The sequence below is a fragment of the Mirounga angustirostris genome, unplaced genomic scaffold (genome assembly GCF_029215605.1).
Source record: "Mirounga angustirostris isolate CCGP_5_RB_7025 unplaced genomic scaffold, mMirAng1.0.hap1 SCAF_13, whole genome shotgun sequence".
In the NCBI taxonomy this organism is placed as follows: domain Eukaryota; kingdom Metazoa; phylum Chordata; class Mammalia; order Carnivora; family Phocidae; genus Mirounga; species Mirounga angustirostris.
In genome coordinates, this window is record NW_026991721.1 from 49,018,637 (window position 1) to 49,023,565 (window position 4,929).

The window sequence follows — 4,929 nt, forward strand, 5'->3', positions numbered from 1 at the left end:
CACACACACTGTCTCTCTCTCTCTCTCAAATAAATAAGTAAAATCTTTTTTTTTAAATAATCTCAGTATATGGCAGTTTGTAGGTATTAAAAAGTAGTGGTCCCTTTCACACTGGTTTCTACCTCAGACCAGAAGGATACCTTCCTTACCACAGATCAGTCACAGATTATTGACTGATTCTCAGTGGTCAGGATCCTGTGCTTCAGAGAATAGTCACATATAAAAGTTATATAAAGGTCAAAACACAATTAATGATCATTAAAATAGAAAACCTTGGCTCATGCCCCTGGTCTCCATATAACAATTCATATATATCAGGTCGTACACCTTATATTGTACCTGCAGTTGCCTGTAACTTTATATGTAATTCTGTCACAGTTGTGTGGCATTGTGATTCAGACCTCCTCCGTCATTACAGAAACTAGTTCCCATGTACATAAGGTGTGATAAGTAACACAAGTGCACATTTATCCTTCAGATGTTTCTCACAATAAGGGGAGACTAGGGAACTTCAAGTTATACAGCAGCATGGACTAAGAACCCCTTATAGGAAGAAAAGGGGCTGCTGAGAGCCATAGAACTGTATACCAATGGTGATAAGTAAAAACAAAGTGGTAGTGATATGATGGTGGAGGGGTATTTTATAGAATAATTAAATGTCCCTGTAAGAAAACAGAGTAATCATTTGGACAAATAATTGAGTCATTATTATAATATAACAAAAATACATGTTAGGGTCTTCCTATTGCTATTTCAGATTATTCCAGCCATGACACACATTTTGCCTCCTTTCAGTGAAAATCTGTAATAGCCACCAGCATTTATGTCATAGAGCTAGTGACATGAAAAAGAGCATCAGCTCAGCCTATGGATCCAAAGTAGTCATGCTGAACTCTATACCTGAGTTCTTTCTCTAGGTGAACGAAACCTGGCCTCTCAAGTGCCAGAATCTGGCATAAAGTGGGAGTTTTTCATGAATAGATTTCTTTATAAGCAAAGTATTTTGAAAAGAACTTGTGTTCTGTACAGTTTGTATAGAATATTAATGATAATATTTTCTATGACAAGTGATATTCCCATTTATCACTGGAAAAACTGTAAATCCCTTACCATTATACATGACATATACACATAAATATATACATATATTTATATTAGAGACCTAATAAATATATGGAGATACAATGATGAAGAAACATGTCGTGGGCTCTACCTTTAGGGAGCTTCTGCTCTGTTGAAGAAGTCAAACTTTAAAACAGTTACAACTGAAGTGGTGGTGGGAGTGGTAAACGTGGGATGGGAAATCTATGATAATATGAGATCATGTAACAGGAATACCAAACACAGATTCAGAGATTCAGGAAAGACTTCTCAAAAGAGGTGACACCAGACTGACCTTAAGGATGAGTAAGAGCTAACCAAATGAGCAGTGGGGGTTGAAGGAAAACACTAATCCTGACAGATGGAGTTTAGATGCAAAGGACCAGACAAGTGAGGCATGTGATATATTCTGGGAAGTGGAAGAACTTCAGTATGTCTAGGGTATAAATCAGCAAGTGGACAGGACATTGTAAAGAGATTAGGAAATAGAATAACTTTGAATGAGAAAAGACATAGAATTGTACAATGGCTACTCTGTGAAAACTTCTCTAAACTTTCAGATAAATGCTCACTATTCCCTTACTCGCATAGGTCCAGATAGCCATGGATTGTTGTGCCTAGAGAAAAACAATAATTACTGTTTGTTGTTTGCATGGTAGACATGGGATGGTTCATTTCTCACATACCATCAAAGTGAAGTAATCTTCAAAAGCTTTTATATAGGAAGGTTAAAAGACAAAAATTTTGAATGAAATTTTCATTCTAGTGGAGAAGATAATCAACAAGTAGAGCAATAAGTATATAATATAGTATTAGATACCAATAAAATATGAAGAAAATTAATGCTTGGTGACTTAAATAAAATGAAAATGGTTTAAAATGAGCCCTTAGAATAACAGGTGTCTAAAATTATTCTGATTTCCTTTAAACCAGGGAGCTTTCTACACAGGATATTAGAGTCCTTCTAACTAGATCCAGGAAATCCTAGGCTTTTACCTACTACTGATGTTTTTGTTTGTTTGTTTTACTGCCCACTATTCTAAAGCATATTGTAGAATAGATCGTATTCCACCTATCTGACACCATGCAGATTAGAAATTACTTGGACTCAAGAGGTTGAGAATGAGATAAAAAAACAAATAGCTCTTCTTTGTATCATTTGTATTATTCTAATAAAAAAATGCTTTTCATTTTCCATTAACTTTATTATTCCATTAATTATATAAATGTATAAAAGGCATGTCATATCACAACCTAAAGTGGCATGCTGCTAAATTATGGTTAATAACAGAAACTTCTAAAAAAAGAACAATAACTAGTAGAAAGCATATGGACAAAACTAAAAATTAACTTCATTCTTTATTCTTTTTTAAAAACTTTTTTTCCTAAAGTCAATTAAATCTGATCAAAATGAAACTCCACAATTCACCCATTTGTTGACTAAAAGTAGAGATCTCCATTTTCATTGATCTACAACTGTTTCCTCTGTTTTAAATGTTATTAAAAGATAATAATTTAGGGGCTCCTGGGTGGCTCAGTCAGTTAAGTGTCTGCCTTCTGCTCAGATCATGATACCAGGGTCCTGGGATCGAGCCACAATAGGGCTCCCTGCTGGAGGGGAGCCTGCTTCTCCTCCCTCTGTCCCTTCACCCTGACTCGTACTCTCTCTCTCACGCTCTGCTCTCTCTCTCTCAAGTAAATAAAATCTTTTAAAAAAAGATAATTTAATTCATCTCTCAGTTTCCAAAGTAATTTACCTTCTATAGTATTGTTTCAAGGTATAAAAGCATGCTTTCTTATTCACATTGTATTTACATGTTAAAATTAAATGATGGAATTATTATGATTCTTCACATTTGACTCTAGCTGCTATAGGATATGATGCATACATATATTGAGAAAGCTTTCTAATATAATTCAGTTACAGGAACTAAACACAGATTATGTTGTCCCCTGACCATTATTCTACCTTGAGTCTTAGAGAGTTTTTAATTTTATTCTTCAACAGTGTGTATAAAAGATGCACTAAAAGCTGCTACTTTCTCAACATCATGGTCACAGTTAGTTAAATATTTAATGCCATAAGCACAAGGTAGGGCATGCAATGAGCATGAACTTGACTATAAAACCACTGTAATGGATTTAGATCCCTTGGGTCTCCAACGTGCTCTGTACTGATACAGTAAAGGAGGGAAAAGTCTCATCAAGATGCATATTTAAATAGGAATCTGTCCTGCCATATCCGTTGACAAGATTAATTATAGATCTCTGAACCTGATGTGTTTCTTAATATCTTGAATCCCTTTCCTAGTATGCAGTCAAACTGCAATATTTGTTGTAGCCTTGTGTAATTCTGGATAATTCTCTTTTCCAGAGTAATACTTTTCAATATATTTTAGGTCTTAATGACTTAACTGAGTGCCTGATAAAAGTTTCCATTAGTGATTGCCATTAATCTTTGCATTTGTTCATTGAAATCAAAACAGTCCTTTTACAATAGTAGCAAAATTCTGAAAGAATGCAAGGGCTCTCTTCATGAGAAAATTCAGCCATGTTCTCTACTGTATATGTCTTCAAATGAAAGGATGAAACAGTAAATACAGTAAAAAATATTATAAGATATTTTGCTTTGTGAATTACACAGTCTGCCTTAAAAGATAAGAAAAAAGAAAGACCCCAAATTATTTTTTTAAAGCTGAAATTATGGTGATAGTAGATCCAGTATACCATTTGTATTAAAAAATATATAGGTTATATATCAAAGGAGTTTAAAGTACAAGTTTATGGTGAAACAGATGTAGAACTCAATCAGGGTATCAATGTTTACTAATTGGGTAAAGTTATTTAATGTTTTGATCATTAGTTTTCTCACTTATAAAATGGGAAAGGTAAACCAACTTTTTGGATTTGTTATGATGATTACATAGTATGACACACAGAGGTGATTATCACAGTGCTTGGTCCATCACAATCACTAAATGCCAACTTAAAGATAAACAGCTCTTTCCCTTTTGGCTGCTGTAGTGAGCGGAGCTGCCACCATGTCCTCCCACCTGCAATGGATGGATTAATATGCAGAACTGCTCCAGCTTCCTGATCAAGAGGAACAAGCAGACACACAGCACAGAACCCAATAACCTGAAGGCTTGTAACTCCTGCCACGATGGGCTGATTCACTGCAAGACTGTGGGCAAGGAGCTGGCAGTCTATGGCAAATGTGTACTGATGGTCATGAATTGGAGATCCAGCCAGCAAACCTTGCCACCTCCTACATGTGGGCCACCATCAGCAAGAATGCCCAGGCCATCCTCAGCAGCATCTGGCACATGATCTGCAAGAACAAGTACAGCCCAGATCTGTGCATGGCTGCCATTTGCAGAGCCAGCACCATTCTGTTCAGCCAGAAGCCTGTGATGGGGAAGAGGTTGGGCCACCCCACTAAGAGCTCTTGAGTACCTGCCCCCGACCTCCAAAGCAATAAAGATGTCAATCACCTAAAGACAAATAAAAATAAACATAATACTTCATACAGTTTGAAATATTTGCCTAGGCTTTCTATTGACCCCATCATCTTAAATGTGAATCCAAGAAGTAAGCTTCATAAAAATCTTTACAGTTGATCCTGATGAAGACTCAGATGTCTTTGTTTTATTGTGATATATCCTCATAATGGATTCTTGAGGAGATATTTATTAATATACTGCATTCAATATTCTTAAACAGGAAACTAATACGTTCAACCAGCTTTTATTTTTCTCCTATTTAATATCTAAGACAGTATTCTTTTTTTTATTATGTTATGTTAATCACCATACATTACATCATTAG

The 4,929-nt window shown here is 35.4% G+C and overlaps 1 pseudogene; it reads left to right on the forward strand.

Annotated features, from left to right (window-relative positions):
* Positions 1-4,142: 4,142 nt before the first annotated feature.
* LOC123856684 (large ribosomal subunit protein eL28-like) lies at positions 4,143-4,553 on the forward strand (annotated as a pseudogene).
* Positions 4,554-4,929: the final 376 nt, after the last annotated feature.